The sequence below is a fragment of the Octodon degus genome, unplaced genomic scaffold (assembly GCF_000260255.1).
Source record: "Octodon degus isolate 3935 unplaced genomic scaffold, OctDeg1.0 scaffold00219, whole genome shotgun sequence".
Classification (NCBI taxonomy): Eukaryota; Metazoa; Chordata; class Mammalia; order Rodentia; family Octodontidae; genus Octodon; species Octodon degus.
Window position 1 is genome coordinate 1413790 of NW_004524795.1, and position 12121 is coordinate 1425910.

Consider the following 12121-nt stretch of genomic DNA (forward strand, 5'->3'; position numbering starts at 1 on the left):
TTAGGATAGATATATAGTTGCATTCTCTTAATGAATAGAATGATTTGTTCTAATGGTGTTTGTAAATAGGATCACAAGTCCACTTCTTGTACAGCAATTAACCACTATGAAGTATATATGCAGTGTATTATTTGTTGAAACTGTACTTCCGATTTGATTTGAAACTGTCTCATTGCTGTTTATCAATAAAACTTTGAAAAAAAAAGGAAAAAAAATTCCATCTGAGCAATAAATCCCCCACAAGGATTGTGTGATCTCTCTGGTTTAAGTAGTATTAAAGCCTTTGATTCCTTGTATCCTTCCTCTCCTCTTTCTTAAAATAGTCTGTAGCCCTCATGTCAAGGACCCTATCAGCTTCCCTTTCTCTAAAATTGCATAATCATACAAGAACACTTTTCCTTATTCTCCTTGGTGAGTACACATAATCAAAACATTCTCAACTGCTAACCTCGAGGCCAGGTGGTACAGGCCCTAAGTCAAGGGCACCTGTGTCTGCCAAGACCATGAGCTTCTCAGTGTTTAATAGAGGGAAAGCATTTGCATCTAAGTGGTCCTGGAAAGTAGAGTCTCTGTAAGTACTTTCTTTACCTCTCTGTAGGAATGAGATGAGGAGCACGAGTCTGATTGGCTGCACTGTCCCAGTTCTGGGTTCTGGTCGTGTCCTGTGGGCATTGTTTGAAGTTGCAAGTCAGCTTGGCAGGATGCATGTTGGCACCATTCTCAAATTGGCTGAGAGAGCATGGCAGGGTCTACCCTGGACTATGTTCCAGGAATTTGTGATTGGGGTCCTTGTTTTATTATCTGTATTGTCAAGAAAATCTAGGAAGTATATGCATCCTTCCTAGGAGTACCTGGGTTCACTGTGGATCTGGAGGAACCAAGGAAGTTCCATCTAGGACAGAGAAACTACCCCTTGGTGGGACCTGACTTAGGCTAGGGAAGGGATGGAAAGTAGGATAGTGCCTGACGTGTGACCTACAGGTGCAGCCATGAATAGAGAGGAGCACAGTCACACAGAAGACCTGTTGTGGGACCAGAGCAGAATCTGAGCTCAGCCATATTTAAGTGAATTGCAAGTGGTCACTGGGAAGGGGTTTGGATGCCCCCACCTCTATGACACGGCACCTGGAGACTGCCCATTTCAGACTGGAGCAGACTAGCACACTGAAAACTCCAGGCATGAGACATTTGGCGTGAACAGAAGCAGCCTCCTCAGAGGCTTTCCTGGGATGCTGGTCATTCCCCCTTACCAGTGACCCAACACTGCCCTCTGGTGGCAGTGGCAATCTCCATCAAGTGCAGTTTGATTTAAAAGGGGGCTGGGAGCCTCTGGTGTACCATTTCTAAGAGGCTGCTTTCAACAACTGGGCTTTGGGACTATTTTTACTAATCCCTTGAACCCAGTTCTCATGTGATCCGAGCGGTATAAACAAGAAAAGTCAGAGTATTTCATGCCTTTGTCTGGCTCTAGCAATTATCTGAGATAATTCAGTCAGCCTTTGGGAACTGCCATTATTATAGATAGTATTTTTCTAGGCAAGTTATTGTATCATGCCATTAATCCTCTAGGAAAGCTACTATAGTTATTCACCTGTTACAGATGAGGAAACTGAGGCTCAGAAAGAAGTCTCACAGCAAGTATGACATTCAGGTCTGTGTTCACAGCACCTCCCTACCCCACTCTTGACCCCAGGACAGTGAGAATGAGAGGAGGAAGGACAGGCGAACAAGGCATTTCGGTTTCATGGTTTGCAACTATAGTCTTCTAACAAACATACGTTACTTCTATGTATTTTTTAAATGTTAGCTAAATCCTGGGGGTGTTGCCAATCTAGCACATGGAGAAGGAAGGGGCAGCAGGATCAACTGGGAAAGAGGGGGCGGACCCAGCAATCGGAGCTCCTCATCTGGACAGGACACGGGTTCATGGATGCAATGGCCATCTGGTGACCCTTGAAAGGCCAGGAGAGTTTTATTCTGAGTGTGGCTCCAAGGAGAGTGGCACCACTTGGGAGTGGAGGCATCAAGGTGGACTTCAGCAGCACTTCCATTGGTGGGCACGTGGGCTTGTGGAGGTGGGACGTCTTGGGGGCAGGACAACCAGACATGGGAGAAGCTTGGGTACTTGAGCCTCAAAGCCTCTTGGACTGCTGTGCACCAGCTCGTGATTCTATCTGTGGGAGCCAGCATCTTCCTTCCTGGTTGCCTCTCCATGGCAGTGCAGACAGGATTCGGCTAACATTTAAAATATGTATAGTGAGAAGTAATACACGCTCATTATGAAACTGTATTTGTAAAACAACAGAAGTACCATCCGCGGTCCATTCTCCTCCTGCTTGTAGGTGGCAGCCTTGATAGCACCCCAGCCTGGTTTTGGTGCCCAGGTTCTCACTGAGGGCGGATTGTTCTCAGCTGGAGGTTTGGGGTGTTATATATAACTGATGCTTGGGGGCTGTGCCTCAAGGATTCTGATGTTATTGGTCTTGTGTGACTTGGGAGCTATGTTTATTCCTTTTTTTTTTATGGTACCATGGATCCAACTCAGGACCTTGCACTTGCCAGGCAGGCACTTATGGTGCTGTTTGGGCTCAAGTAATCCTCCTGCCACCGCCTCCCAAGTAGCTGCCACTGTGCATGCGCCATACCTCGTGGTAGGCATCAGGATATTGAAAAGCTCTCCCAGGTGGTTCTCAGCCCAGGTTGGAGAGATTACCGTGGTTGTGCGCTGGAGCCCTGTAATCTTTATTGGTTCAGTGGGCAGCTGTACTCTCACTGCATTCTGCAGAGGGAGCCTGGGCCCATGGAAAGTAACTGGGACCACTGAGAGAGGTGTCACCTGGAACTTCAGGGACTACTCGCTCCTTAAAGAAGAGGAAGTTATGAAAGTTCCTTAAGACAAGGAGAGAGGAAATGGCAACTTAAATAGAGCATGTGAGAAATGATCAGCATTTATGTCCCTCAGGAAAAGAATTACATCTAGTTATTACATGCAGAGGACACAGGAATGCTCTAGAAGACAGGGTAATGTGCTGAGCTGGGGACTGGAAACTCTCTCCTACTAGCAGGGGTTTGGGGGGGTATGGCTAGGTGGTGGCAGTCTGGCATTTGAGACTTTTAGGAGGTGTAGGGGTATAGGCTAGCAGAAGTGGGCTCACAGGGAGAAGGGGCCTCCTGGAGAGAATTTATCCTGAGATGACTCAAGCTCCTGCGCAAAGCCTCTTTCCCAGGTCATGGAAGCTGCCTCAGCCTAGGGGGAGCAGGAACAGCTCTGGCCACAGGGCTTCAAAAAAATGGGACATGAACCACACTGCTAGGCTGAAGTGCTGAGCGAGGCATGCCCCTCTTGGCTAAAAATGTTACATTAAACACACTGTATTGCAATATTTTTTTAAAAATTAAAATGCAAAAAATTCCATGATGGGACCAGTGAGATAGCTCAGTGGTCTAAAGCACCTGCATAGGCAAGCATGCAGGGACCACGGTTTGATCCCCGACACCACATGCCACACCAGCACTGCACCCAGGGCTGGGCCAGGCACATACACCAATATATATATATATATATATATATATATATATATATATATATATATATATATATATATATATATATATATATATATATATATCATGATGAACAAATTTTTTTTTTATTTTTTTAATTTTTAAATTTGGACAAGATCTTTATTACTAGCTTTTCTTTTTGCCTAAACTCCATTATGGCACAGTGCCACTCTGGATTTCTCTGGCAAGGCCCAGCAAAGTGCAGAAGAGAGCTTCTACTTTTCATTCACTTTACCAGAGCTGGCTCACACCTAAAGAACTTTAGCTCTTGCCGTGAGACACTGCTGGGCACTTGTGGCATCTAGCACAGTGGTGGTGCCACCTAGTGGAAGGCTAGTGCTATGGTGTGAAATTTGATGCCAGGCGAGCCACAGAAATGTCCTAGAGCTGAGGTGGGAGACACCAGTGGGCACTTATACAAGGCCTTGGGGAGACCCAGAAAGCACATGTGCAGGGAGGTCCCGTGTGAGCAGGCTGGGTACAATCATAAGAGGAAATTCCTGTGACAGGTTTTTTGATTGTTTTTTTAAAAATCTTTTAAAAAAAAAATTATTTGTTTGGTACAGGATCTTGCTATGCACCTTGGACTCACAGTGATCCTCCTGTCTTAGCCTCCCCAGTGCTGAGATTACTGGTGGGTACTACCACACCCAGTTTCAGTGGCCAGCTCAGTTTGGGACTGGCATGGCATGTGGTAACAAGGATGAAACCTTGTCCTTGTGCTTGTAAGGCAGGTGCTTAGACCGCTATCTCCCTGGTGGCTCCTGTGATAGTTTTAGCACAGTCCCAGGCAGTGGGGTGATTTTGAAGCAGTCTGTCCTGAAGCACCTTCTGTACCCTCAGCAAAGAAGGTAGACAGTGTCTCTAGCTCCCGTACTTTTCAGCTGCTTGTGCCCAACCCTCGAGTTCTGGGGACAAGGGTGAAAAAAATCCTGCTTCTAAGAGCAACAAAGCACAATCTTGTCAAGGGGGCTTTTAAGGTGGCACTCTTGGGCTGGCAAGATAGCTCAGTAGACTAAAGTACCTGCTTAGGTAAGTACAGGGACCACATTCTGTGCCAGCCCTGCCCCCAGGGCACACCTGTAATCCCAGCCCTGGGGAGGCTGAAAACAGGAAGATCACTATGAGTCTGAGCTGTGTAGTGAGACCCTGTAACAACTAAATACATTAAAATAATTTTTTCTTAATCCTGTTAAAGTGACACTCTCAGGAACTACATCTCCCACCTTATTCATGCAGAGGCAAGGGAAAGGAGGAGAGGATGTCTCCTTTTGTACAACCGTACCCAGCCTCCACATTTTGACTTTTTGGAAACTTTTACAACAACTACAGTCTTTGCCAAACAATATAGCACCTCAACAGTTACACTTGTAATTAGTTCATAGGAGTTTACACACTGAGGGTGGGTGAAGAGGATTGGCAAGCATCCAAGTAGATTAATGAGTGAAAAAAGGGAGAAAAGTTTTCATGCCTGGAAATAAAAGCCTTTAGAGAACCCATAAGGTCTGGTTCTTGAAATATGGTCCCCTATCAGCAGCATCAGTGTCACCAGGGATACTCCAGACCTGAGAATCAGAAATGGGAGGGCAGAGCTCAGGAATGTGGTTTGCTATCAATAAGCCTTCCAGCAGGCTCTGCAGCTTGTTAGCTTCTGCGAACCACAGGCCGTGGCCCAAACTTCCTTAACCAGTGTGCCACAGGCACTAGGACTCTTGTTAGAATGCAGATTCGGACTCGGGTAGCACAAGGAAAGGCTTGAGACTCAGCCCTTCTGACACACCTCCAGGTGGACACAATCTTGCCAGGCTTGGGCGGCTTTGTTTCCCAGGCCAACTTTGTGACAAGTCACCTGGAGTGCTGGCTAGGTGCACAAGTTATCAGATCTCTCTGCTGGAAAGTTCCACTTAGTAGGTCTGGGTTGGGGTCCAGAAATCTGTTTTATTTATTTTTCCAGTACTGAGGGTTGAACCCAGGGTCTTTGCATTGAGCTACATTCTCAGCTATTAAAAAAAAAATTGTTTTTTGAGACAGGACCTTGCAAAGTTGCTAAGTCCTCCAGGCTGGGCTCAAATTTGGAATCTGTTTGCCTCAGCCTCTCAGAGTACTGGAATTGCACGTATGTAACAACCATGTCTGGCTAGGAATCTGCCTTCCAAACAGCTACTCTTAGAGCCGGCCAAATAGCTCAGCAGATTAAAGTGCCTGTGCATAGGGGCCGGGGGTTCAATCCCCAGGCCTATCATGACAGCACTGCTTCTGGGGGAATGCTGAGATGGCAACTGAGACTGGGCATGGTGGCATGTGCCTGTAATCCCAGCTCTTGGGAGACTGTAAACAGATGGATTACTACAAGTTGGATCTAGTAGTGAGATTCTGAACACTTTGTAGACCCTTCCCTAAAAACTAATACAAAAATAAAAAATAAAACCCAGCTACTCTTCAGAGTGTATATCCTTAGGCACAGGGTATCCTTAGGCAGACAAGCGTGTCACCACCATCAGCAGAGGGCCTTTCAATGGAGATTCCCAAGCTCCAGCCCAACTACTGAATTAGAATCTTTGAGGAGATCTACATTATCGGTTTTTAAAAAAGAACACCAAGCACTGTTGATGTCCCGCTGGATTTAGGAACCCTTAACACATGCTGACCTCTCTTTTTCTCAGGTAAGGAATCTTAATTTCTAGATAGCAAGCTGCCTGGGGTTATGAAAGAAACTGGAAGTAAAATTAAGACTGGAGCCCAGATTTTCTCATTCCTTTTTCAGTGTCCTAACAACTGCCTAAATGCTCTCAGTTTGTGTGTTTGTGTGTGTGTCTACAAGTTCCCGAGGTACGTAAAAACTGGGACACATCAGAGAGACAGTGAGTTGCAACTGCTACATGGGAGAGTAGAGGAGATATTTAAAGTGTTCTGGAAAGGTCTACAAAGGATGAGACATGGCTTCTGGTGGTTGGGAAGGACCCAGGGACCCTGAGGGGTGTTAGGATTTCAGCAAGTGGAGGTAGCCAGGCAGGAGAGCAAAGGAGGGTCACATTTGCTGCCATGCAGTGGTCTGAGGAAAGTGTCCTTTGCTGACAGGCAAATAGTCTTTGGTATATGATGTTTCAATTACAGTGGTGTGGAGATGGTATTCATTCAACAGAAGCCATAATTTGAATTTTGTGCTTTAGATCTTTTCCTCAGTCAGCTATGTGCCATGCGATACTCTCATGATCGTGGGCAAGCACTGAGCCCGAGCTGCAGCTTCCAGGCAGCCCTACAATCACAAAGGGAGAGCTTGATGCTTCACAGTGGGCTGTGTTGCTAAGCTACCGTGTTCTCATGTGCTAAATGCATCTTCAGCTTCAGAGATTTTCAATCTACCAAGGGTTTATCCAGCAGAAAAATCCCAGGTCGAGGAATGTTTGTATACTCTTCTGGGCCATGTGGTTTGTAACCCATGTAACAGCATAAGTCATAGGATCTTTGCATCACTAGCATTTAAAATCCACAGAGTGTCCATGAAGCCACAAAATACAGAAAGAGACCTGTCAAAATTGCTTCTTCCTTTTTCTGTAATGATTAATATTCAAATTGTCTTTTTATCTCAGGAACTCGGGATGATTCAAAGGATAGAACTCTTATTAATATTTTCTTACAAAGATGTTGGGAGCCACAAAGAAATAAGTCTGTGTTCTTCTCTTTTCCCATATTTCAGACAGTGAACAAAAGACACAGGACGTGCAGGATTGTAAGACAAGACAGAATTTGGAGAAGGTCGAGAGGGAGCCAAAACTGAGTAGGCACAAACCCTGCCCAGCACCAAGCTGGTCAGACAATGGAAATGTCCCTGGGCTCAGTCTGGAATGTACATCTCAGCTTATGGAGCTGTTCTGGGAATGGAGGTGGAAGAGACCTACAGACCTCAGAGTCCCTCATGGCTAAAAGCATCCATTCCAGATTTAGGGCCAGCCTAGCTGGCCTCGCCCATCTGGCCCCTTCTGAGGGGGGCACAGTGGATGTGGCAGGAAGATGCAGAAGTGGTGGGCACTTCCGTGTGCCATTGGTCACTGAATATCCCTGTCTCCTGTTTCGAGGTCCTGTCTCTTGAAGGAGATAGAAACAGAATACGTAGGATATTTTATGTTTTTAACTGGAGACAAATAATTCAAAGACTGGCTTTTGCCCCTGGGGATGATGCCAGGATGCCCTCAAAATAAATGCTCATGTATTAATGACCTGCTCTTTGAGTTTCAACACCTGTTGCCCTTGGGACAGAGACCCCCAGGCCCAAAACAGGCACAGCTGCTGCCGGATGCTCATCTTGCCCAGACCTGAAGCTGGACCTTATTTGGAAATATGTGTCCCTCCTCCCACCCTACTGACCTCCTTACCCTAAGCCTTGGGGCTTTACCATATGCACTCTTGTCCCCCTTTTTCTGATGTAGCTTTCTTGGGAACCTTTGCTTCTCCCATCCTCTGAGCTTGGACATATGGTAGACAGTGGTTAAATGGCAGATGCAGGAACACAGGTATAAGGAATCATGCAGCTGAAACTTCCAGCTGCAAATCTGGGGTGGTGGAGGAATCCCTGGGCTTGCGCCAGCAGCCCCCGGCCTTCATAGGACAGCACCTTGCCCCAAGGGCCTCCTTTCAGATAACTGATGCTCACTTAGACTTATAAGCCTGTATGACTTAAGAGCCAGCAGTGCCTTTGCACTTGTTCCAGAAAGCCAAGAAAATCAAGTTCATGGCTAGAACTGTTCTCACATTCATAAAGAACCCCTTTGGGGTTATTCCTCTGTTGCTATTCTCCCTTAGTCACTGATGTATGGAGGCCAGCAGCTGGCTCAGAGAGAGCGTCCTTCCCTCATAGGCAGCAGATACGCCCAGCACTTCGTTTTTCCTACTAGGAATTTCATGTGAATAATAGTGAGCATCTGTTGGCACAAAGCACTGCAAAAGCCATCACCTTTCTTTTGGCCTTTGACTATGAAACCACACCACCTGTCACCTTCCTCTCACACCTACTACCAGATGGTTTTAGTGTTATTATTGTTACCTGGGTACTTCTATGTTCTTTACTGTCCTTTGGGTTAGAAGGCCACATGGGGACCCCTGACTGTGCTACGTTTTCTTTATCTGTGATGCCTCTTTTCTCAGCAAACTGGTGTTGGTCCTCTCCTAGCCCTTCCCATGGCTGCTAGAAGAGAGCCATATCTCATTTGATGTAAAACAGAGCAGACCAATTCGTACCCAGGAGCAAGGGTTTCATGTTTCTCACCATTATGAGAAGCCTACAGTATCTTATATAAAAATAACTAGTGCTGCCTGAAGCTCCTGGCTCCTGCAGGCCCACAACGGGGAACATGAGACCCTCCAGAATGTCTCAACTGTAACCAGATCCCGGCTCAGTTCTAACAAGGAGCCTCAAGGCCTCTGGGCTTTGGCTGTTTTTAGCAGTGGGATTAAGGGGGAGAGTGCAATTAAACCTCTGTGTTCTGGGTGGCTGACAGGGTCTGAGGTATAGTCACTTATTAAAACACTCAGCTGTCACACTGAGCCAGGCATGGAGGAATGAAGAGCTGCCCTCACCATCTGTGACGGGCTACAGACTGGAGCTCATTTCCCCCCACAAGGACATGTTACTTCTATTAGAAACTGTGTCCCTGCTGTCCTTGAGAGGAGACCATCTGCCAATCATAAATCAAGATCTCATCCATCCCAAATAAAGGAGTTTTCTACCCTAGCTGGCAATCCCTTTGCAGTTGACAAGTCTTTTGTAAGCCTGTTCTTGAGTATATATTCCTTATATATTTGAGAATTATAACAGATAATTTTAAAAAAGAAATCTATTGCTGAGAGAATTGAGACTCAGTAAGGATTCAGAAAGCCAGAGGATGCTAAAAATAAAATTAAAAGTTCTGTGCCTCATTACCAGAAAAATAATTTTTAACAAGATGAGCCTATTTATTTAAAAATAGTAAAATTAATTTTAAATGATCCTTAAAATTTGGAAAGAGAAGGATCCCACTCAAAGACCTATGTTGGAAGATGAGAGGTGCTTCACCCTTTTGAACTTACATGCAAAAATCTAGTGGATATCACTCATGAGCCGGAGGACAAACATGTCCCTACTGAATGACTGCATGGCTTTCCTGGGGGGACCTGGGGATGGGGTAGATGAGTTGGGGGGCAAGAGAAGGGTGATCATAGTGAAATGTTGAGAGAAGTTATTAGAAAAACTAATCAGAAAGGGGAAAAAGGACACTTTGTCTTATCATGCCAGTTTTAGGCATACCTGAGCCCCACGCTCTACCTCTCTGGAGATATTTCTTGCCTCTCTTCAGCCACCTGCCTAGGTAGGCAGTGCTTTATTAGATAAAACAGCTTCAGACTCCAAGGAGAATCCCAGCTCTGCCACTTTGACCTTGAGGAAGTTACTCAGTGCTCTGGTTTCTCCAGGCTCCCTAAGGTGTAGTCAGGCCCATCTCATCTTCACTGAATTGTCATATGGGTGATGCCAGACAGCCCACAGTGGCTAAGAGTTCAGTAAACAGTGGCTGATCTCCCCCTCCTCCTCCTCCTCCTCCTTGCCCTGTAAGATCCCCTCTAGTGGGTGGATGTCACATAGCAACTTCTTGTTCGGAAGGAGTTTCCTGCTTTCATCTCGTCTCTTGAACAGCAAAGCTTCTATTCTCTATAATCACCAACATTGTTTGCTTTGTGGAGTAAAGCTTATCACAACACTAGCTCTGAGAAAAATGAACTTTTCTCTTTTCTGTCTTTCACAGGATCAAAGCCCAATAGAAATAGACAACCAGAAGGAGCTTCCAGAATCAGGCTCTGCTTGCTTCCTTTGTGTCAAATGGCCTGTTTTGCTGATAAGTGGATATCTCAGGTACCACAGGCTCAGAAATTTTCAAGTTCAAGGCTCTGTCCTGCATAAAATGCATCAGAAGCAGAAGCTTCTCTTTAATAAATCTTTGCTTTAAATCCTATAAGACAGGTTGACTATAAAGCTTACTTCCTCACTTGCCATTCCTTCCATATCTATAAATATTGTGTTTTTAAAGATCAGCACAATTTCAGACAATGAATAAAAACCTTAAAAATGAGTAAGAGTCCATAAGCACCATCAATATCCAGTACTAATCCAAACTTTATAAACTAGAGTACACATGTGTGCACATGTGTTTTTATACTCAGTACAAATCAAGATCTATATGAGTTAAGGTCTTTTACAAAACAAGTCCTGCAGCATAAGTGGTGGATGGGCCTCTTTAAGCTGTAGGTTGTCCCTTCCATTTTTTTCCTGTATTTTTTTATTCTTTGCCACTCATTTGTTGGAACAACTAGATCACTTGTTGCATTGAGTTCCCTACATCCTGTATTTTATAGATTGCATCATATATCCTGGCCCAAGTTGCTTAGAGGCTGGTGGTAACCACATCTAGAGGGTAGACCCCAGGTGGACTGCTGGGCAAGAATTCTTTGTAGGAGTGAGATGCTCTTCTATCAGGAGGCAGGTTATGTCTACCTCCTGGTGACTTGAGTTGTCATGATTCATTACATGTTCCTACTTCATAGCAAGATGGTGATAGTGCAGTCTTTCACTTCTTTACCTAACTGGACACCTCTGCAATGAGAAACTTCCTTCATTTTCTCTGTTGTACCCTTTCTGCAGAGAGGACTTCAATGACCATAACCTTTGACCCTGCCTCTGGCCTGGGCATGAATCAGACCTGTTCTCACTGCTGTGATTTCCTCTCCTCAAGACATCACCCGAAGAACATGCTATTTTTTTGTCATAGTGTTGCCATGAAATGTTGAAAGCAACTCAGGGGGTTGGAGTTGTAGTTCTTGCCTAGGATGCAGAAGCTTCTGGACTTAGTCCTCAGCACTGCAAAGTTAATTAAAATAAAGTTGTGTGTGAAAGCAAGTTGAAATGACTTGAAGGTACAGACAGGCCAAACCTGACATCAATTTAGCCTCTTTCCTCTTTATTAAACAGTATGGAGCATTGACAACAATCCCCATAGATTTTTGTTTGTTTGTTTGTGTTTTTTGTATTTAGTACAGGGTCTCATTACATAGATCAGACTCATAGTGATCCTCCTGTTTCAGCCTCCCAAGTGCTGGGATTACAGGCATGCACCACCACGCCCAGTCTCAATCACCATCTCAGCACACCTCTGGGGCGGGGCCAGCGCAGCAGGCTGGGGATTGAACCCCAGCCACTGTGCTCTGCCTAAGCAGGCACTTTAGTCCACTGAACTATCTGGCCCATCCTTCTCCATAGATTTTAATTTTCACCTGAGTCAAACAGGGTCTTCTCCTAATCTAGAATAAAGAAAACAACTTGGCAACTCTTTCTGATAAGTTTAATTATACTGAGAAATGAGTTACCCCAGGTTAGAAGATGCTATTTCCAGTAGTTGGTCAGCAAAATTATTATTCTAACTTCTAGATCTATGTTTCCTCCTTAGATAAATAGAGAGTCATCCTGAGCAAGGGATGGTATTTTTGGTTGTGTAGCTCTGGAAGAGTACAGATGGAGCCAAGATAACAGGATCGT

General features: G+C 45.1%; 1 long non-coding RNA gene across 6 annotated transcripts; it reads left to right on the forward strand.

The window, feature by feature from the left end:
* Positions 1-390: 390 nt before the first annotated feature.
* Positions 391-12121, forward strand: LOC111813744. Of its 6 annotated transcripts, none has more exons than XR_002818917.1 (4): positions 391-571; positions 2786-3021; positions 10338-10444; positions 12033-12121. It is a non-coding gene; the product is annotated as an uncharacterized LOC111813744 (long non-coding RNA). The 6 variants fall into 6 exon arrangements; XR_002818914.1 differs by lacking the exon at positions 12033-12121 and adding an exon at positions 11231-11507; XR_002818913.1 differs by lacking the exon at positions 12033-12121 and having other exon boundaries at positions 10338-10541.